The sequence below is a fragment of the Ammospiza caudacuta genome, chromosome 8 (assembly GCF_027887145.1).
Source record: "Ammospiza caudacuta isolate bAmmCau1 chromosome 8, bAmmCau1.pri, whole genome shotgun sequence".
NCBI classification, from domain to species: domain Eukaryota; kingdom Metazoa; phylum Chordata; class Aves; order Passeriformes; family Passerellidae; genus Ammospiza; species Ammospiza caudacuta.
Window position 1 is genome coordinate 15,443,796 of NC_080600.1, and position 23,998 is coordinate 15,467,793.

The 23,998-nt window shown below is 38.8% G+C and overlaps 1 long non-coding RNA gene across 1 annotated transcript; it reads left to right on the forward strand.

Annotated features, from left to right (window-relative positions):
• The first annotated feature begins 1,546 nt into the window (after positions 1-1,546).
• On the forward strand, positions 1,547-10,971 carry LOC131560918 (uncharacterized). Its single transcript, XR_009275018.1, has 3 exons — positions 1,547-1,575; positions 7,501-7,640; positions 10,768-10,971. It is a non-coding gene; the product is annotated as an uncharacterized LOC131560918 (long non-coding RNA).
• The last annotated feature ends 13,027 nt before the right edge of the window (positions 10,972-23,998 follow it).

Sequence of the window (23,998 nt, forward strand, 5' to 3'; positions counted from 1 at the left end):
GGCTGAAAAATCATTTTGAAAGAGAAGGTTTTCTCTGTAGCTGGATTAGTTCCCATGACTATATAAATGCTTTTGCTGTGAGGGTTCCAGAAAGCCTATATGAGTATGAGAGGCAGTGAGGCAGGTCTTTCATGGATCATAGAATGGTTTGGGTTGGAAGGAACCTTGAAGATCATCTCATTCCAAAACTCCTGCCATGGGCAGGGCCACCTTCCACTGGACCAGGTTGCTCAGAGCTCCAAGCAGCCTGGCCTTGAACACTTCCAGGGATGGAGCTTCCATATCTTCTCTGGGCAACCTGTGCCAGTGCTCACCACCCTCACAGGAAAGAATTTCTCCCCCATATCTAATCTAAACCTTCCCTCAGTCAGTCTGAAGCCATTCCCCTTCATCCTATCTCTGCATGCTCCTGAAGGCAGTTTAGGCAGTCAAACCCAGAGTGTCCTGCAACCTGGCATGGTAGTAGGGATCTCTACATCCTTGCAGAGGTCATTACAGGGCTTTATTAATCAATGCCTAGGTAATATTCACTGCAATTTTTTTTTTCCTTCACAGTGTTTTCTGGTTTAGTGCATCTACAGATGGGAACTGAAATTGTCAGTGCATTAACTCACAGGTTCTCATCAATCTCTAGCCTGTATATCCATGGGTATCCCTCAGATGTACCTATATTCTAAGTATTTATTTACAGCTGCCTTTCAGAGTGGCAAATGGTAGGGGATGTGACCCACACAAAGCATCCCAGAGGATGTTTCCAGTCACACATCTGTGTGTCCCTCAGTGCAATGTGGTGCCAGATCTGTGAAAGACTGCTGGTGTTAATGGGCAGGGCCCAGGAGTTTATAAGGCTGATAATTATTACTCAGAGCCAGAGTAAGCTGTAAAAGTTGATCTCCCTTACATGAGGGTGAATTAATTCCTTTAGGCAGAGGAGAGCATTCCCTGTGCTGCACTGCAGCACACCTTAATTACACTTTCTCTGCACTGCCTGTTGCCTACCAACAATAAATAGCAACAGCAAATTTGCAGTATATTCACACAGTCTGGGGTCTGGGAAGGTCAAAACACCTAAAGCCATTATCAAACCCTGAAGCACTTCTGCAGATCCTGTGTGTTATTTTGGAAGTTTTGAAGAAATCCTGAAGCCTCTTTCCTTCTCATGTAACGAACAGCAACAATGGCAAATCTATGCAAAATCTTTGCAAATTTTCCATAGAAAACATTTGCCTATTTTAATTTTGACACAAGGTTATGTGCTTTTGACCAGGAGGACAATATACTTCTAGACTCCCTGCAGTCCTGTTTCTTACACTCACATCGGACTCATACTAATTTACTGTAGAGGGATATAATATAACAAAATAAAGATAATGTAGAAAGTAATGTTACCCCTAAGGAGTTGCAGCTGGGCCAATTATCAAAGATGAGGAACAGGCCTGACTTTACCAGGCCACAGCTGTAAGCAATGAGAAGAAGAGTGCTATAAAAGAGTGGGGTGGCTGGGTGAGAGGGGAGCTGGAGTCAGTTGGTTGCTTTGTGAAGGAGTCAGTGCTTGGAGGAGAGAACACCAAGAAGGTATGAAATTTTTGCAATAAGGAGACAACAGTATGGAACCCCTGCAATAAGATGGCAACAATTTACAGTGGAAAAGAATGCTTTATTCATATGTAATATGTACTAAAGACAATCCTCACATTCGGAGTTCTTATGATGTCTGCATATGTTTGATATAATTCTATTTTCTGTCATTTTCTGCCTTCTTTTATAAGACCAAAGGGCAAAAGGGGCCGTGGTTATCACCTGTGTGTACCATGGTCAAAACCGTATGCAATGTCAATGAGCTGCACTTTACTGGCTTTCACTGTGCAAGTGAAATGTTGCCTCGTAAGGGACACATTTGGTCTGCAAGGACAGGACTTTCTCAGAGTGTAAATGGCTTATTTTTCACCTCATTGGCACTATTTCTACGTGGTCACTGTCACTCAGAAACTAGACAGCTAAACAAAAGAGTGTCAAAACGAGTGAAGATCATTGATTGCTGGAAGCCAGGAAATGCCCTAGGACTGGGGTTTGCACAATATCATCATTAGCAAGAAATTCGATGTAAAAAAAGTCAACTTAAAATTGAAAAAAATAGCAAAGCTTGTTACAAAAGATAAACTTTCAGTTTATGTTCTGGCATGTGTTTTTAATGCTTGTAACTCAGCTTGAGCTGAAGGGCTGAAAGTTAAGTGTCACAGAAATAGAGTTTTAGACAGTTCTGATACTACTGTTCTTCCTCTGCTTAGTATGTTTCCCATTCTACAATAATAATGTTGTAGATGGACTTGCACATTCTATGTGCATTTTCAAGGATTATATACAACAGAGACTCATGATATCTTCCTCACCTGTAAATATATTTTGTGAGCTGAATCATCTGCACAGGCCACAAGTTGTTCCCTATCTTAGGGAGTCAAAGGCATGCAATCAATCAATTAATTTCCACATCTTGTCTAAAATTACCTCTTCCCTCATAGCTCCCCATGTTCATTTGCTCTGAAAAAAACCCAAAAGTGAGCTCATCTAACTGTTCTAATCAGAAATCTTTTCTGAAGTCTCTCAGGGGCCAACTCTTCATTCAGAACAATTCTGCATGGGGCAAAGAAACTAGAAATGGGTGGAAAAAACAACCCCAAAGAGTGGTTGGGGTCAGTTCATGCCTACACAGCTGAACAAGATGTTTTCTCTCCCTTCTTTCTGAAATAGTTGTGGAAGTTTTAAGAATCCTCCTCCTATGTTCAGTCTTTATACTAGAGAGTGATGGAGTTGATGACCAACCTCATTTTAGCCATCTGCACTTTGTTCAAGTTCTTTTGTCAAACTTTCCATCCATTTCTCCTTCTGAAGGATTTCTATAAGACAATGTGGGGCTTTTTCATCCAACAGCTGCAAAGTGGGAGGACAGAAGGAAAGTTCAGTTCCACAGAGATTGTAAGATTATTGTGGTAAATCAGTTTCAAGTCTTTGTATGCTCTAGAGTTCAAAATTATCCTGAATACTAATTATATTCCTGTTACAAGTGAGAAGGAGCAATATTTGTCTTCATGGTGTTTGAGAAAGTAAATATAAAAAGCTCTCTTCCCAGAGCCAACAAGCCAAGTACCTCAAGTACTGTGTGTGAAACAAGAATATGGTTTCATGCATTTAAAAAACCCAAGAAACAGGGATGTAAAGAGAAATATATTTATTTCTGGTTTTTGACTAGTTTAATGCTTGTACATAAATATTGCATATGTCCCCTCAAGTTCTCTTTTTTGTTTATCATAACTTTATTCATGTTGCATTTGTATAACTCTTCTCCAGCAGAGGGCTTAATACAGTCGGTTTGAGAAATGTAATTTCAACATCAGTAGAACATATTTCTATTATAAGCTTTCTACTCAAAGCACAATGTAACATTTGTGAATTGGAAAGAAAAAAAAAAGCTAATGTTTATTCACTGCATGATATTTTCTGGATGTTCTGGAATTCAGTAATCGAGTGTCTCCTTAGGTGTATGATAAGCATAACAACAAAATCATCATTGCAGCATTCAGTTTCTTCTTCACAATAACTCTCTCATTGCTAATTGAATTTTTTCTTAGCCCAATACTTAGTAATACATGCAGAAAGGTACCAACAGGGCACAGAAAGGCTTCTATGTGGGCAGACAAGTGTGTGCACCAAGATTAGTGCAATCAGGGAAAATACATGATTCTGTGTGTATCTAAGTACACTCATACATGTATATACACATGTAAGTATTATTAAATACAAGAGAATTGATGTTTAGTTATAGTTTTTTCAAAGAAACACTTTTATTTACAAAGCTTTGTTATTCTTTAAGGAGGCACCATATTTTTGTTGTTCTATATAGTAATTGAAGCATTTTTAATGTTAATTAGCTACAATAATATGGTGTTAAGTAACACTGGGTTTTGTGTGCGAGCATGCACCACTGTTTGGGACTGCATGCACCATTTCCTTCTACTTTGGCTTTGGATTATTTAGGGAAATATTTTAGTTGCTTGCTTACAAACCAATGGAATAAGCTAAAGAAGGTTATTTTACTGTTTGCCATGGAACTAATAGTTTGAGGAAGATGTAAATGTGACATTCAGTATTGAGCCACTTTTATCTAGTATGATTACCTCTTAGGGAAAATAAATATCACACTCAAAATCAAGATGACTTTAGACTAAAAAGAAACTAGAGATATCAAAAATACCTTCAAAGTCAGATCTTTGATTGTTTGCTCTCTTAATTAGCTCCTTTCGGATTTATTTTTTGTAGCAGATCCTGTAGATAGTATCCAATACCTAATCATGTTACTCATCCACTTAAACATTTGTGACTTTCTGAGCTGTTCACCTATTCAGCAAGCTGAGAATGTGCCCTAGTGCAGCCCCAGAGGGATCTGCAGACTCTTGCTGCTGGTATTTAGCACAAAATCTATTCCTTTCTGCTTCCCCTTTCAGACATTTGTGGATATCCTCATGTTCAGTTGTGTTTGCAGGGCCAAGGCATTTTTCACTTTTCAGAGTAGGCTTTCTGTTTTCTTATGTAGGATTCATGTTTTACAAGAAATGAAAAATAATTTAATACAGATCAGCATCAGATATCAATGGGTATCAGATATCTTGCTCAAGTTTGGGACTAGTATATCATGTGATTGTTACTGCCCTATTTTATAACCAGATACAAACTCTGATCTGTCTGACTTAAATTTTGCAACAATTTCTTACAGTAGCTTGTAAAAAGATAAATAGTGAAGTCACCAATAAACTCTTGTACTGCTTCGAATATAAATCAAAACGCATTAAAACAAAAAAAAGTGATAAGTTTGATATAGCAATGGTCTACACTAATGAATCCAAACAAGCAATGACAAAAATTTGTCAATGAGTCAATGCTCTGCAGTGCAAGACCAATAGAAACAAGGCATTAGCAGCAATCAAGTGTGATTAACAGATGCAGAATTAGCTTCCAATCAAATAACCAGCAGCTAAATAATTATTCACTTTGTGCAATATCCTTCAACTCTTTCCAGAAGTAGGATAGATTATTTCTCTTCCTTGGCAACGAGTCTGGTAATTGATTTTTTCTTTTATTTTTTTATTTATTTTAATAATAAAAATAGAGAGCTGATTGCCAATTACAGTTTTCAGTTTGTGGTACAAATAATCTTGATCTTAAATGAACAATTGGCGAAAATGCTGACACTGCCCAGGACAGTGGGAGAAATGCTGCTGGTGTCAGCAAGTCAGGTTCTCACACATCCCTTTGCAAAGGGTGAAGTGGTGCAGAGTGCACCATGGTTTTAGAGAGAGGATTTGGTAGGTTCAACTTTCTTATGAAACTGTGTTTCACGCTTCCTGTGTGAGGCATTATGAGTATATAATTCATTCTCTGGTTTCCAGAATAGTCACTCAGGGGTTTTTTTATGCAGCAAATAAACACTAGCTAATAGCTGTACTTCCTCCTAAGCTGTACAGCTCAGGTTATCAAAGATATATGACTTGGATTAAAACTACAGTGTCAAATATTCAGAATTCAGCAGGAGAAGACATATTTAAAAGTAATATGTATTGTGCTTATTTAGGGAAAAAAGGAGATTACATCTGCTGCTGCTCTTCACATGTTTAGAGAATTCTTAGTGTTGAAACAAAAATAAGTGATGCATTATGAATAAAGAAGGCATTCAATGATTTTCATGGTATCAAAGTAAAGGCAATAAAAGAAAATAGGCTTGGAGTAAATTAAAGAACAAATCTTTTCATGCAGTATACAGATGAACTCTAGAGCTCGCTATCATAAATTACAGAGTCCAAAAATGTCTCCAAAAAGGCAAATTGGACAAATTCATGGAGGACAGTCCTGTTGATGTCTGTTTCAGCTGATGATCCAGACAGAAGTTTATAATAAACTGCTGATTTCTGTGCTGTTAAGAGAAAAACAATAAATGCCATTGCTCCATCATTCAATATACTTTACGTTCTTGGGGCAAAGCTAACATCAATCAATTATTTTCCATACATAATAATTAAGACAATTTATTTAGGGAAAATAAACCAGTTTCTAGAAATGCAGAAAGAGCAAACCTTGAGCTCTTTGGATGTTTCCAAAGTAGAGCTAAGTAGCATAATTCATGATTTTATAATTGAGGCATCTTCCTGTGATAAATATGCAGCAGTTTTGACTTCAGGGATAAAACCTGCAGGGATATGTTCAGATGTACAACAGCAAAAGGATTTACAATGAGAAAGTGCAGGAAAAAGTATCAAGTTCTTGATAACTTGTGTAATTAAAAGATCTTCAAAATGTTCTTTCAAATATCTAAGAAGAAAGAACCATTGTTAGGTCTAGTTTCTTTTAGCTGGTGGAAATTTCAGCAGAATATTCTGCAGGAGGTGTGCGTGTGTTTATGTGTTGGAGAGCAATATTGCACAAAACAAGACAAGTGTAGGTTATTCACCATCAGGATAATGTGGGCAAAAACAGGAAAAGCTTTGTCATTGCCTTATAAGGGGCCTCATAACTGTGTCCCACACATTCTCAGTGTTCAGCCCAAGTTTCTGCATGTCCACCTCTGAACTTGGAGCAGAGTCAGCACTGGGGATTCATGTGCAGGCAGGCAGCTGCGCCAGTGCTCTGTCAAGCATCAGTACAAAGATGCTGTGGGAAGGTTTAGGTGTTTCCTCTGCTGCATTTGATTTTCACTACATGTCAGTATGACAACAGAAGAACAAAGATTGTAGGGAGTTGGGCACCTCCCTGTGGAGAAGTGTTCCCAGGTGGAGCAGTGCCCTGAAGGAGGCCTCACTCCTGAGCATCCCCTCAGCTCACAAAACAAACTGTCATGTCAGATTAAGTTTCTAATGGCACTGACAGATAAACAGGCACAAAATAGACTGAATTCAGCCTCCTGTTTTGAGACAGCATGAAATTATGATTCCCAAACCTCATCAGCACAAAGCACTTCTTTGGCCAATAAGGAAAATAAAACATATGAGCTGAATTTCTCAGTGTCAAAAAGAGCTCCCAGCCAAAAATACTGTAAAGAAAACCCTCTCTATCATGGCCTCTGCATCAGGGGCATTATTTTGGGGAGTGGATACTAAAATCAAAAATATGACTAAGCCTTTGCTTGAGATTTTTTATTCTTTCTCCATTTGCTAACAATATGCCAATAAAAAAAAGCAGAGCACAACAAAATGTAGATGGAAGTCAGTTTGAGATGAAAATATACAGCAAGATAAAACAAGAATTGATCTGAGCCACAAAATACAGAGGACAGCTTGAATCACTCCGAGTTTAAAAATATGTCTGTCTTCAATATCTGTCTCTTCCCTTTTTCACATCATCAGAGGCTGGATGTGAAAATAAAATACACTTGTACAGCATAAAAATCTCTTCTTGATATCCTTCCAAACTCGCCTTAAAAATTCTTTAAAATGCTCAACCTTATGTTTGACACAGGTTCCATTGATGGCCTCAGTGAGGAGCACCTGAATGGCACAGGTGCTCAGCAGAGGAAACCCTCTGAAGAAAAGATCTCTGAGGGAGCCCAGCTCAGGAGAGTGAGTCACATCAGCTGCTGCCTTGGAAGGCCCTGGACTGTAAGTGCCTCAGAAAACATCCTTTGTAAACTTCTTTCTTATTCAAGGAGTCTGGGACAAGCTGAGCTCTGTATGGAGGGATGCCATGAGATTCTAGATTAGTTGCTTTCTTAGTTTTGGGGGGTTTCTGGTTTACCTTGCTACCTTCTAATGCAAGTGGAACAATTCTGTTTTGTGAAAAGAAAACAAAAAACAACCCCATTCTGTCAATTTAGTTTCACAGATGTTTCCATTTCCAAACAGAAGCCCTTGATGGTGCTGAAAGTTACTCAGCATTGTTGCAATTTGCATAACATTAGCCACGATGTTTTTATTTTGAAAAGTTGAAATGTTTGCAGCTCATCATAGCACAGCCCTAATGGTGTTCAGTACCAGTATCTGCTTAAAAAAAAAGTCGTGCCTAGGCAATGCTCTACCCCACAAACGTTTTTTATGACTTTTACTGACTTTCAAGGTTTTCAGTAGAAATAAAAGTAAAGTCTCTGCTTTATGCACACACGAACTAGGAAATAATGAGTGGGTAACAAAGCCAAGTTGTGTGCTCTATACTGCAGCTGTATCCTTGCATCTGCCACTAGAGCTTCCTGCTTATGCAGACACTGCATGGATTTTGTTTGGATACACTCATGAAATTAATGTCTTTTTCTGTAGGTGGCAAAGTCAGCTAAACAGGTGTAACAGGAAATTAAAATAGGCAGTAGAAGCAATGACGGCAAGTAAAATGCATCAGTAAAGGAATTGTTGTTCCAAGCCTTTATTCTTTCTCTTTCCACCACTTAACATCCCTGCAAATAGTAACTACTCTTGATTTGATGTTGAACTGGATCCTAGTTAAAAGCAGCAAGAAAATAACACACATTTCAGAGATAAGCTTTGGTTAGCAGAGATGGAATATGATGTTCATCTGCAGCTTTCTCCCCTGGCTTGGTTTTGCTCTTCTTTCGAAGTTGAGACCTCCCAAATGAAACTTAAGTCTTCTGTATCTGTCTAGGTGTATCAGGCTGCCTTTTAAATTAGCAGAAAATTTATAAAAATTTATAATAAAGGAGTCCATTTCTGTGAACAAGCAGAAAGTTCAAGACTTGAGATCAGAGTTTTTCCTGACAAAAGTCTTCGACACTTGTTCTCAAAATCTTGATGAACTTCTTCCCATCTTAATTGCTACTCTTATTTATTCCAAAGTTTCAATTTTTTTCCCAGCTGACTTTTTAAAATTGCTTTCTTCAAGTGCCCTGCACTTGCTGTAGCAACTTCCTTAGGGCTTCCTCAAACACTTCAAAGACCCCTTCTCTTCGCATCTGCCACAGTCCAAGTTCCTACTCAAGCACACAGCACCAGCTTCTTTAGTCTGTAACTGTTTCCAGTTACGTTTGGTTATGAGCTCCTGAGGCAGAGAATTACTGTATGCTGGCAAAGCACACACTGCATGTACCACACAGGGAAAACTCAAAAATAAACTTATCTGCCTCCTTAAAATCTGCCACATCTAGATGGATTTGAAAGACAGTAATCAGGAGGGCATCAGTGAAGTGTTTGTGCACACATCTTTATGCTCTTGATGAAATTATTAGATAAATAACACAGGATTAAACCAAGCCAAGTGTGAATCAGGGCGTTCAAAATTTAAAATCACTGCCATTAACCTAGGAGAATTTCATTCACAGCCCCTCTCAAATGAGAAGTGAATAAAGAAAAGGAACTGTTTCAACTTCTTGTTATATCAGCCATATATTTTACTAATCTGTAGGTTTCCAGGCATTCCATAGCACTGAGAGTACAAGCAGTTATACAGAAAAGCAGTTGTATATTTTTAATGATGTCATTTGCTCGCAGTGTGATACCAATTAGGCACTTCTTGGCCATTCAAACCCCAGCTAACTGTCAAGGAAGTACTGGCTTACCATCCAGCAGTCTAAAACAAAGATCTTTCATAAAGAATATAAAAAGAGAAAATAAGGTCCAAGGCAATACTGAATGTATAACTCAGCAGCTTTAACTGTTCCTCAGGATGTGCTTTCTAATAACATGCTAACAACCAAGTGTGAGTTTGTTGGCAGCTGAATCAAGGACTTCCTACACAGGTAACCAAAACCTGTCTGAAAAAGTCAATTGAAAAGAAGTGGATGAGGTGGAATTGTTGCTGGTTTAATGCATTTATTACAGTAAATGTGCAAGGGAAGGGGGTTGACAGGTAAATATTGAAGCAACCATGTGAAAGAAGTGTTTGCTCAGAACATCTCATGCTAAGGATCTTTTTTCCTTGTGTTTCCTTTCTATCCCATGATGGGGAGAACATGCAGCACTTTTTGGTGTGCAAATATTAATGTACTGCTCAGCAGGCCCACAGGAGTCATGCTAAATTCAGCTGGAATCCAGTCGTCACAAACTACATGGCTGCAGCTAATGAAGGGCTTTAGCACCTTTTAAGAGTAAATATTGTCCCAAGGACAATACTTGAAAGGATAGTGAATTGGCTGGCCCTTTTTTTTTTTTTTTTTACAAATGTAACCACTTTATTCCAAATATTGTTGTCCGGTGGCTGGAGCTTGTAGTATCTCCAAGATAAAATTCTCCTTTTTGCCTTCTGAAGTATTTTATGTCATGCTTGGTAAATAAGAATTACTGTGCGAAACATGAGTTAAAAAAAAAATAACACTGTCCAACAATGTTGGCTATGATGAGAAAAATGTGTCACTCAGTGAATAGTTTCATTTCCTTTGGATTTGTGTTATATTTTTTTCTCTGAAGGCACAAGGCTTTCAGGATCTCTCGCCAACTTGAATTAATTCACTCATCCTGAGTAAAAGTACTAATAGGTTCTGGCTACTCTATTTTCATTAGACTAATCACAATTTTATATGCTTGAAAATACTCTCACTTTGCCAAATTTTGCTGGAATTATTCAAGTAGTTTAAAAGTTATTAAGGCAGAACACACAATATGCAAATGTTAAAAAAAAAGTCCAGAGTCACAGTAAGTTGTCTAGAAAATCTCTTTGGTGATTTGTATCAATGAAATGGAAAATTTAACTGTTCTGCAAATATCCTGATCTAGTCAGGAAAGTGAAAGCAAATAGCACAGAAATAGAAAACCAACTAATGATGCCATAATATTTGCAATTAAACAGGAGTAGATGTCCAAGCTGAGGGAGACAAGGAGGGACACCATGGTTACACAGTCCATGGAGAACAAATTCCCACCACTTCAGATGAAAAATGAACTAAATCCTAAGAATTTTAACCTGGCATGTTTTGATGAGGTATGTTATTTATAAAGAATGCAAAGTGTATGATTCACAGAAGGCACTTGGTTACCAAGCTGACCACACAGCAATGCCTAGGAAAAATCACTGTTTTTCAGTGGGCCACTTTTTAGAGAGGTTTGTTTTTCACCCAGAGCCATTCATTATTGCCTAGCTGCTGACAGGGTCCTGTTTGTTAGAAAGATGGGGAGGAAGAAATGGTGGCTTAGTAAACATTTGAAAAATACATCAGAGAACTGTGAAAACCTCCTGCTTATGCGTATTTGGGGTTTTTTAAGTTGAGTTGGTTTTCAAGTCACAGATTTCACTCTGAGAAAACATATTTTAGTGGGTGAAGATTAATTTCTTTCCATCCTGCTGTGTCTGCCAGCACCAGCACTAGAAAAAAGCAAAGGAAAGGTAAAGAAGCAACAGATGGGAGTGAGAGAATAGAAGGGTCATCTTTTGTTTGAAGGTTCCATTCCTGTGTTTTTCTTCACTTTGAGCAGGGACCAGGTTTATTCTGCTGAGCAGCACAACCCATAAGAGTGGGAGCATGGCACTGCCATCTGTTTGTCCCCTCTGTCCCAGGGTCTCATGCATCCACAACCACACACATAAGCAGTAAAGAAACACAGGTAACTGTTTTCTCCCATGCTGAAGCACTAGCAGCCCATGGGATACTGGGGAATTACTTGCCCAGATGTGTGCCAATTAAAAAAGCAACCATCAGGAGGAGGCGTACAAAAATTGCTGGTTTTTGGAAGCTCTTTCCCTCTTATTAATCAAAGTTCAGGTCTCTTGCCTTGAGTGAAACTCGGGGGAAAATACAGCCCCATTCTCCACTGATGAGGATTTTTTTTCTCCTTTCCATATTTCTTCCTCTACTGAGGATCCATTCTCTCTTCCTCAGGCTTAGCACCTCTATTTTCATTTCCTGAAAGCTTGTGCCTGCCCAGTTTTTGCACCATGCATTGAACTGCACTCCAGCAACCCTTGGTGACTGAATGTATTTGCACAGGCAGCATGACCCAGGCAAAGGAGAAGACCCAATGCCCTGAGTCTGACCAAGGAATAAAACAGCACCTGAATATCCACCTGTTGTGCTCTCTAAATTTGCCCTATGACACGTTGGGGAGTTCTACATTTAGCATAGTAACTTTGCAATGCACCAGGAGCCAAGTTTTTTGCCACAACTCAGACTTGTCAAACATGGTGAGGAGTTACCTGTGGTCTTTGCAGCGTGCTGGTGGTGGTTCAGATTGCAGGAGCTGAACAGCCCTGGAATCTGTTCAGCAGAATGCCTGAGATTTTATGAATTCATTTGGCTTCTCTCCTGTCAGGCTGGCATCAGCTTTTATTTTAAACAGAAATCTCCCTAACAGGAGGAAATACAGGAGAGGATACCAAAAGACATGTCAGGTAATTAAAGATAAAAAATACTGTATTGCTTATATTAGAAGATAACTCAGGCTAGCCTGCACAGCTGGTTGAAGCTGAGGAGGAAGCCTCCAATAAGTGAGCATAAACCCAGAAACTTTAGTGCACAGGGGAATGTGGTATAGCAATGCACAAGGTGTAGCTAAACACTTCCTGCCCTTCCTGAGGGAATTGCTGGCTCCAGCCTTCCCTGCTAAAACACTGGAACCCCACAGGAGCATTTGTGTCTTTCTGGAACCATGTCCCACACAAAGCCAGGTTGGAGAAGGGTTGTTTGGTGAACCTGAATTCCCACAGTGACTGCATTCTCATCCATTTTTAACCTAAATCTGAATTTATCCTCTTGTTTGCTGAACTTCAGGGGAGGGAGGTTTATCTTCTTTCCCTTATAGGAAGGCACCAACCTTCCCAAAGGATCTCAACCTCCAGAGTCTCCCAATGTAATCCCTCAGGACAAAGCCAGTCTGCCACAGTCAGGAGTGATAAACCTCACCCATGGACTTGGAAATCCCATCTCCAGACTGATCTAAAGAGGCTTGCTTTCACTGCTCCACTGATGGCCAGCACAGCCAAGGAGCTGCTGTTTGGATAGAAGTCCCTACAAGTGAAAAGATGACTAAGGAAAGATTTATTCAGCTCAGTGAAGAGCTTAGCAAGATGATTTGTAAGAGTAGAGAGCAGCTTAGAGAAAATTAAAAATGGCAAAAGAATAGGAAAGGAATACAAAGCTAGAAGCTAAACCTGTGTAAGAACCTGAATAGGAAGTAAAGTAGAAAAAGTGCATAAATACAGCAGAGGAAATACAAAAGACAAGCAACAAGGAGAATGTGAGCAGCATAAGCAGCCAAGATCCAGGCCCACATCAGTGAGAACACGGGGCCAAAAGGTCATGAAAACCACATTAATGACAGAGATAAGGCTGATATCCCTGGAAGCCTGGGTTCATCTCCTTGTTTCAGACTTCATGGAAGAAGCTGAGGGGGTCATGATTCAGGGACAGATTACTAGAGGGGCTGGTGCCAGGGACAGGGAGTGAAATGAAGAGACAGTGTTAAAAAGCTTTGAAATGACCCCTGAGTAGATAAACTGTTAAAGAAAGAATTGCAATTCACCTCATGCCAGTGCCTTTATGACAGAATAGTTAAGTGCGACTAGCAAGATAAACTAGTAAGGAAAATAAAATTAAATGTTCACTGTGAGCCTGGAAAGGAAGAGAGGGTGTATAACCCAAAAGGAGTCAGGAAGCTACAGAATCAAAACTTCCTTTGTGACTGATGCTATTTGGGAATGAAGTTAATAGCCCATTCATAAACTGGCATGAGATCACTAAGCTAGTCTCAGCCACCAGAATTATCAAGAAATTACATTCACTTGTAAAAGTGCAGAATATTAAAGTAGGATGTTCCAAGTATTTCAGCATTGCAACCAAAAGTAATACATGAGTGTAAATTGTTTTAGAAAGTCTAAATATCAGAAACCTATAGTAACAATGTCAGGCCAGTGTGAAGTGTTCCTGAAAATCCTACCACTCACACATATTAATGAATAATGCATTAGATCACAAAATAAAATTCAGAAAAATACGTGGCAGAACTTCCTCTTGTTTGGAGTGAAATGGGAGAAAATAGCTTTTAAAATCAAGCCTTTAAGTAGAAAAAAATCAACCCTAATTTCTGTAAACAAACAAGAAATTCCCAAAGAAACAGCTTTTTTTTTTTTAATCACCAGTGAAAACATAAGAGTAAATCTAAGAAATGCCAAAAGTTGGTTTCATATAGAGAGTCTGCAATGTGCTAAAGCAGATCAAGATAGATGTAGAGATGAGGGCAGGTAATCAACATTTACTGTGGCCCAATTCTACCTTGGGTTTGCTGGAGGTCCTCAGGGCTAATATCCACATACACAGAATCCCTATTAGGATTCTGCTAAGTGAAAGGTTTTGGTGATAAAATTCCTCTGTTGCTAGAAAAGAAACATGATAATGCAAGTTCACTTATCATTGGACCTGCAGGTACATTTAAATATTCCTAGCATATATTAATTTTTCTATCATTGCTTGCAGGTTCTCAGATAGCTTAACAAACAGAACCAACCCATAAAGTTCCATTTGAAAGCAATAATAATCTTCTCTTCAGAAAAATAACAGAAACTGAATGGGTGGAATATTTTGTGTGTCAAATATAAAGGAGGAACGTTACCTCCAAGTCTCAAATCCAAGATTATTTCAGGAAAAGAAGTCTGTTGGTGGGTACAAACTCAAGTTCAGGTTCTTTGTATCTATTCCCAGCTGTCTTTTGACTCTAGGTGTGACCTCTGACAAATGATTTCAAGGGAGACTGCAAAGCAGAAGGAAAGGGATTGCTCACACTGTGATGAAGAACAGATCAATGCCCCACCTGACACAGGAATGGCCATCCTGGCCCATCTGGCCCCCTACATCTTCTTTAAAGTGGACCTAAAAAAGAATCTGTGGGGGTCTCAAGAAGGCCAAAAGAGCACCTTAAGTATATAGTGCACTTTTTTGAATCCTCTGTAGCTTCCTGAAATCTGCAGTTTAGGAATTTCCTACACCTGCTATATTGGATTGCATCCCTCGGGAAAACAATAGTTGTGTGCAAGTAACAGTAAGATCAAGAACAGCCTGCTAAGTTTACTTGGAAATCTGTGGGAATTCATTTCCCCTGCTGACAGTGTGGCTCTGAGCTCCCTTGCTTAGCATTAGTTCAGGTTAGTTCTAATACTGAAACCTGGCTATGGTGCAGAAAAAGGGACAAAAGGTGCATTGAAGCATTAGGGACTGTTTGGGGGGGTTTGTTGGGATTTTTGGTTCATTGTTTTCTTTTGTTTGTTTGTTTTCTGTGGGGTAGATGCTAAAGAGGGATTCTAGGTGCAGCCTTTTTTGGATTCAGAACATTCATTAAATCAGTTTGATTTGCAGCGCTTAATGAGACTTTCCTCTCTGACTAGGGTCACTGTCAGGTCCCAGTGCAGCAGAATATTATTTCTGCACACTCCTCCTCAGCCTCTTACACCATCCCACCATGGGTGACAGTGGGATGGACAAGGTCCATCTCTTGCTGCTCTAGGGACACCTCATTCATTGTGGGCTGGCCTTTTTAGAGCAGTTGTACACAATGCTGGCCTTCTACCTGAAAAAAACAGGGCCAGAAAAAACATGCAGATGTCTTGTTCAGTCCAATTAGGAGAGCAATAGATCTTGAGTTCTGTTTTGTGATAAGACAGGGACACCCATCTGCCGCCCTGCGGGTGCTGGAGTTGATAACAGAAATAAGAAATTGCCTGCTGTGATCCCCAGGATCCTGAGGAATAAAAAAAAAAGAAACCTAGCAAGCTTTTCACCTAGCTGTGTTGATGTCAGTGAGAAAAACACATCTCAAAACAAATTCCATCCACTCCTGGTTCACAGAAAGCTAACAGTATTGAAACCCACAACATTTTTCCTATTTGAACTGCCTGTTGGGCCTCACAGAAGTGCACTTCCATTACTTTCTGTGAAGGATGGCTCTGTACCACAAAGAAACTTGCACCTACTCCTGTTAGGCAATTAGCACTGAAAGTCATTGTTTTGGAGAACCATTCAGAGAAAAATAAGATGAAGTCCATTTTTCACTCATCCCTGGTTATTAATGGCAATTTTAGCAAAATGTATGAAGAGTATATCTGATCTCTGCTGTCACACAGCAGACAGATTTTAACTCAATTACTCCCCTCTCACCTTATCTGAATGCATTTTCCTGGATGAAATTAGATCAGCTGTTATCTCTGAGCACACACCCCATGAATTGTAGGTGGAAATATCCACAAGGAAAAACAGATGCTCTTGTGATTGACAGAAACCCCTGAAACACTGTCTGCTCCACAGAAACAAAGGCAGAGATGTCACAGGGATGATTTACTAGCCTCTATTACCCTGGCAGAGAGACATTTTTGTATGACTAAAGGTCTGGTCTTGTTGCAGGATAAATAAATATACTTGCCTCAAATTCTATATAATCTAGATATAATATATATATTATATATATATTACAGTATAATTCTATATAATCTATATAGTTTGCTGTAAGAAAATAAAAATATTAGTATAGCAACTCTTAAATCAGGTGATTTAAAAAACTGTCTAATGTGGAATGAAAAAAATATCATAGGAGGAAAACCCATAACTGCATGTTTTGGATAAAATCAGTGAGAGAAATAAAGCTAAGTAACACCTAGGTGCAACCAGTGGAGAGAGATGATATTTTGCTGTATGTAGAGATTAGTCTAAACCCTGCATTTGTGTGTATTTCCTCTCAAGTCTTAATATCAGTGTTGTAAAGCACATATAGTGCCACCAGAAAGGGCTGCCACGTTCCAGCATTACAATTTTCATTTTCTTAAAAAGACAAATAAAAGACCCCAAAGGCTTTAGGAAACTATGGATTTTTTTTACATAAATTAATAGCATTTTGATCCTAGTTGTAGTGAGTCCTAATGAAACTCTTGTCTTTTAATACTGGCCTGTGGCACATGACTTTGTGATAGCAATGCCTGCACCGTGGGGTCTGATCATGTGTGGTGAATTCCCAGTTACTTGCATCCTAAAAGGTCACATTTCCTATCAGTTCATTGGCAGTTCTGTGCAAAAAGAGATATGAGTTGTGTGTTACAGTGACATAAAATGAATGGGGAAGTCTTGCAGTTTGTGGACAATTTGTTTTACTTTGGAGACCTGCTGCTTCTCCAGGGAATCTTGCAAGGGCAGGGATGGCACCAGGAAGGCAAGAGGCTGGGAACCTGTAAGAAAAAAGTCAACAGCAGCAAAAGAAGCATCTCAGCATGCTGGAGCAAGGAAAGAGATGTCTAAGATTTGGGTTTTGATTCATTCTCTCTGTCTCATGTCCCCAAAACTTGTACCTGGAAACTACAAGGTGTTCTCTCAGCAGAGGTTGTGCCAGTGCCCCTTCCATGACATGAAGTTTCCCCATTCTGCACTTAGTCTGCACCACTCTCTTGTCATTTATCTAGAAATTTTCTGGAGCATGTGTCAAATAAAAAGCCAAGGTGCTTCTCTTCAGTTGTTTGATAGCAGACAGGACATCTGCACTCTGATTTTTACAAGGGCAGAAGCTCATCAGTAAATCCTAAAATAAAACCATGCCAAGGTGTGTTGGCAGGAGTGTCTTGGAAATCACCTGCAAAGTCTGAAGGAAAAGAATTGCTTGATCATACAGCTTTATGTAAAGAGCAGTGTTTTCATTGCACTGGTCTATTCTCAAAAGCCTTTTCATCAAATGACTTTACAGATTTGATCATTTGCATAAATGTATCCAAAGCTGTCTGGCCTGAGCCAGCCCACAACGAGAACTGAACATCACATCATGGAAAAGGAACAGCAGAACAGTTTTGGGAGAGGGGCTTCCTTCAGAGTGTCAAATTTGTAAAGTGGTTCCTCTGTCCCTCTGAAATGATATACTATGCACCAAGTATGTCACTAGAAGGAAAAAGTCAGATTTATAAAGCAGGCTGATTTCATTGCTGAAAAAAACCCCAGAAATTGGAAAAGACAGGAAAATACACAATGCTGATAGATTCATTACTTAGTTGTACAGTGCCAGGTAGACCAAGAAACTTTGCCCAGCCACATAAATTGTAATAATTCTCCCTGGTGTTATGATAAATAACCCAACCTGTGCACAGGCTGTACACTTACAAGCTGGTATAACCCACTTGGCAGGTGATTGGAGACCAAGCTCAAGCTATTTAAATGACTCTTGTTCTCAAGTTTCATGTAAGAATTAATGACAAGAACTATGAGGCTGAGAAAAACATATACTGTGTCTATTGAGATTTTATCATTTGATATATGAATGGCCATTTTTGAGATTGAGTGATGAAGTTCATTTTGTTTTAAAGACCTAGTGAAAATGAAAAGCATATACATAGAAAATGACTTTTTAATGTCCTTGGTCATGTTGGAATTACTGAAATTAACACAGGGTGTTTTAAAAACAAAGTGATGCCATCACCTTACAGGCACTGGATAGAAGATGCAACAGCATGCAGAGTGCCTCTTTCGTTGTAACTCCAACATCTTGTCAGAAACCATTTAGTCAAGTCAAATTGCTGAGTTGTATTTAGTTGGATACATCAAATAAATGGAGCTGTAGATGTAGTGTTTTCTTTTAGCAAGCAGAACTCATTAATTTAATTCTAGAAGAAGTCCGCAAAGAAACTCCAGGAAATTACACTGTGGGGACAAAATGTGTTTTAACTGATGAGGTGTAAAGACTGATAGTAAAATGACTGATAATGCAATTGTTGAGCAGTTGTAGCAAAGTCTGATCTAGTAGTAATCAAAAACATTTGTCTTGATAAGCATGTGGAGCAAAAACAAGAAATGGTACTATTGCAGGGTTTCTTAATGAGAATTTAACAAAGGGAAAGGAACCTATTTCTAAGAGAGCACCTCTTGGTATGTTATAGCCCATGAACTTGGGAATTTTTATTCTCCTTTTTCCTGGCAGCACAAGCTTGTTCGGAAATGAGTTTGCATGGCCTGGAAGCTTAGTGGACAAGTGAGAGCACTGCTTGTAGAGCTTGTAAATTTGAGAAACTTAAGGCTTACAATTGAAGGATAATTTATTTTTCAAAGAGAAATTTGGCATTACAAATCAAAGAACACTCTTGTGACATAGTAAGACAAAGAATCAGCACAGAAAAATGGATACTTTATGTGATTACACCCATAATTCACCAGTGCTCAGCTTTTAGTAAGTAATATAAACTCCCTTACCAGTCTACTAGAAATTATAGGAAAAAAAAGAAAAAAAAACTAAACAAAAAACCCAAAGTACCCACAATAAAGAGATCCATCCCTACAGATTCTGAAAGCTTTCTAAAAAGCTTTTTAAGAATATGCTTTCCTGAATGTCTCCATTTGCATTAGAAATACATAGATTGGGTTGGAGTGAATAATAAAGCACCTTTAGTCATTCTTTTTGTTCAGTCATGGTGAAATGCAGCAGCTCCAGATCACACACTGTGACTTTCAGAGGAATAGAATAAGGAGCCTTTCAGCACACGTGCCCATTTATGAGAATTAGGATCCCTAGAGGAAGAAACTTTTCCTGCTTTCTGACCTGATGGCACTAATTTGTTCCCACATACTTCTGTGTTGTGACCAGATAACAGAATAAGCATTTTTAAAGATTTAAGCAGTGGTAAATATTTTTGTCAGGACAGAGTGTCTTAGATCTGTTACTTCACCTGAGCAATGAGGATTCAAAAAGAAGAGCACAGGAGACATAAGGAAAACAGAAAGAGTAAGTTCAGACCAACAAAGCTGCATTTTTAAATTCATTCATTATTTTCTTAAGCTTCATACTTTTTAAATCTGTGTTCTTAATGAGGTACAGAGGCAATAAATTGGCAAATAACTTTTCATCCATGATGAATTCTACCCATTTCATTTCTTTGGATATTGTAGCTTAAGCATTCCCTACAGGGTATATGAAGAAGTAAATCTCTTCAAACCACTTCCATGCAAGTAGTTGTTGGCCACGTTCTGTGTTTTAGGACTCAGAAAACAATGATCACAGTGATAAGAATACAACTTAGCCTTTCATGATATTTGTTATTTACACAAAGTTCAGATCTAAATTGCCTGCATAGTTTTTGTGTCCTGACTTTCTGACAGAGGAAGTACAAGCTGGAATGTTTGGCAATAAATGGGCACAGATCCCATATGCAGTGACATACCTGATGAAAATCTCACTGAAAGCAGGGAGGAAAAGAGTGAGGGGATTAAAAATGCCTGTTGTGGAGGCAAAATGGACCTGTCTGACAGTTCAATAGTATGCTCTGTGAAAAGCCTGGACAACCTCTATTAGCACTGCTGATGAGATAAAGGTGATGTTTTTCCTGAGTGCAATGGGGGCAAAAAACCTACAACTTGCTGTGCAGACTGAAAGCCTTTGTTAAACCAGGAGACAAAACATTTACTGATAACATAGGGGGAAAAACACCCTCTACATTCACTGTGATTTGAAGAGCATTTCAGTTTTGATAAGCAGAATAAAAGGAAGTCAAACATTTCTGAGTTTGAGGTTGAATTAAGAAAATTAACAGAGCTTTGCCAACTTGACAAGTGAGTAAAGCATGGAGAGCCTCAGCAGTGTGTTGTATGCAGAAAGAAGCAATCCAAAAATATCTGTTTGCTGGGGCTTTTTATACCCTAAAGTGTCCCCTCGAATTTTATATTTAATTCTTATCACACTGTACTTAAACATTATATGATCACCTTAGCAAATTAACCAGAAGTTGAGCCAAAAGTAAAATATAGGCACCATTTAAATTGTCCATGCTTTGCTTTGGAGATGCAGAAATTTGTGAAAATAATATTTTCTTAAGAAATTTTTCTTGAAGTACACTTGTATGGGAATTTCTCTCCCCAACAGAATAAAATCCAGCCACTCCAAATTAACCAGCAGTTTCATTAACCAACTGTTAATTTTATTTTAACTTAAAACTGTTTTTCCTTTGTGCTGATACTTGATAAGAGCCAGATCATTCTATCTGGGGATAAACAATTGATTAAATTTATATCTGTGCATCTGCAAGGCCTCAGCCAGCAAACTCTATCTGAACAAGTGTACTGGGCCTCCTGTATGCAGCAGAGCCAGAGGCAGGTCCAAATGAAGGTGTAAGCTGGTGTTGACATAATGAGTAACAAAATTCAGCTTTTCACCAGCTTCTGGTGTTCTTGGAATGTTTCATTAGTACATTGTTAAAGAATTGCCAGCTTGGTTTGATTATCAGAGCATCTTCTATTAATTAATTGCATCAAATCAGAGGGAGGGTGATGGTGGACAAACACACAGGGGAGGATGATGAGGAGGAGGAGTTGTATTTAAAAAAAACCCTGAAGTTAATCTTCTTAATTTTTTTTTTCCACAGCAAGGTTGGGTGCAAAGGTCTGAATTTTCAGTCCAGTGCTCTGACAATATCTCAGCAAGGAAGCTGGAAAGTCTCCATGTTTGTCTGCTTTCCATGGAGCTGTGTCCCAGGGACCAATCAGTCCCTCCCAATCAGGTGTCATTTACCTGTATTTGTATTCTGAGAGCTTCCTGCAGGTGTGTACCTGCCCTTCCCACCCCTACCATCCTGGGGGCTCATGAAATTCCCTCTGCTCCATTCCAGCATCAACCAGGGAAGTGCAGGAGTTGAATTCTGAGGGTCTGTGTGCTCTGCTTCTGGTACCACCTTGTGTTTTAGATGTCTGCCATGGCTGTACAGAGTTACACAGAGAGAATGGATATAAAAATAGGCTAAACTGTAACCACAGATGAAGAATAATTCACCTCCTCAGCCCTTCTATTACCAATTTTTGCATTACTTTATTACCTAACATTCTGCTTGTCATTTACTTTTACATTTAGTTTTCTACTTAGTTCTGCTTCTGATTAATTTTCTTATAGATGCAGAAATGACAAGCTTTTCAAATGTTTGGGGTTTTTTTAACAGAATTTATTTACCAGATTGGCCTTCTTCCACAAAGTCTAACAACTCCAATGCTCAGAGATTGTTAGGACTGATTCTTTTCTAACAATATCCATGCATTCAAGGCTGTGATTAATTCTCCTAGAAAAAAAAAATCCATGCAGTTGATAGCTTTAAAAAATGTATAACATGGATAAGTGTCACACTGCTGGCTATGAAAAGAGAGGATATTAATCACAACATTTAGATTAGATTATAGATGCAATTGAACCTTTTTCTCCCTTGCTGCAAACATTATGTTTAGAACAGTCACTGCTCTGCTATTCTAGCAGGGAGAAAAACATGTTTAATTTACACAGCTGAAAAGGCTTGGCCTTACTTTCAAGATCAGCTCATGAATTTGATAAACCTGAATCAGTGAAGAATATAGGCTTGAAGAAAAGAACAACCCTTTGTTTAAGATTCGGCAAACCTCCAGAATAAGAAAAATCTTGGAGGTGAAAGACAGCAAACATGTTTGATGGAGACAACTGTACTGTGATAATTAAAACCTCAGACTGCCTTTATTTAGCATGGAATCTGTGACCCTTGGAAGCATCACTGTGAAGCTGGTGCTTAGTTTTGTCTCAGGCTACCCCTGCTCCCTTAGCAGACAAAGGGAACACTTCTGATGCCTCCAAAAGAGATCAGAGCAATCCCATATTTCTGGCATTTTTTTTTTAATTTCTTATTTCTTAATGTCATACTTCTGGATTTCATTTCTTTTGGTTCTCCACCTCTAACAGCCTGTGAGCCTATATGAAGAAGGGCAACAGGTTTTATTTTTGTTGTGTGGTTTAAACAGCTGTTTGCTCACACATACATGGGATAGGGAGAGAAAAGAGGGAAGACCCAGGGACTGAGATTAAGGCAGTTCATTAGCTACTGTCACACAGGGCTCCATTCCTCACAGGAGGAATGGCTTCTCCTGGCTCTGGGAAACAGCAGATCCAATTCACAGACACCTGCTTCTCCCTCTTTTGCCTCATAAAACTCTCAAGAGATTCATTTCCTTAGGAAGCATAAAAGCAGTCATTGATACTAAGCGGAGAATTTTCTAAGTCAAAACCCCCAATTTAATTCCTAAGTCTCTTCCTCTAAGCCATCACAGATGCAGGTAAAGAACCTTTCCTCCAGGCAAAATTTTTGCTGTGGAATTATGCCCCTGAGGTAGAGCAAGCTTGTCAACAGAGAGTTCTTCGGGGGATTTCAGCATCCCTCAGCAAAGTCAGGACATTTCTATCACTGCAATCAGCTTGTTTAGCTGTATAATTTATTTTGTGCTGCCCTAAGAAAGAATGAAAAGAAATGCTTGGGGAACAGCCACATGTCTTTGGGCTAACTGCAGATGTAAAAGCTGCAGGTTTCTCCTTGAAAGCATCTTCAAAATGATTCCAGGTGGGTTCTGATTGTAAACTTCTGTTTTACTGACATGGGCTGAGCCATGTCAGAAACCTCCAATTCCTTTTAACCAACTGTTTCTGTTTAGATTTCATCATGTATTTATGTTGAATAGTCTCAAAGACACAACAGGTTGGTAGAGGGAATAAACCAGTCTAAAGTCTCTAACTCTCATTCCAGTCACAGCACTGCAGTTTTCCAGTCTCTGGGATGATTTTAGTTTGATAAAAATTAGTTTTTGAGGGCTGCATCTTATACTTTTCTTTTGAAATGTGTTAGAGCATTTGAAGTGTTTGAAATGTGTTAGGTAATGACCAGAAAAGGCAAATGAATATACTTAAAGCCATTTTGTTCAAAATGTAGCTTGGTATTAAACCATCATTTCAACTTAAATGTAGCAAATTACTTTTCCCCAACTGTAGCCACCAATTTTTTTCCTGAAGATTTTTGTCATATAATCCCTACTTCACTAGTGAGCACGTGTTATTTGCTCCCCACTAGCTGCCTTAATGGCCACCCAATAGAGTCATATATCACCTTATTTATTACATCTGCATCTGGTCAAACTGTTCCTTAAAAAAATCATTTCTTGAAATAATTTAGCCTTTTTTTCCAGCTCTGGAAAAATATCCATAAGAAAAATATGACTTTTATTACTTCATTCCTTATTCATAAGTGTTTGTCAGATCACTTATGTGAACAAATTATTGCCTGTGGAATTTTCTCAAATCTTCCAATC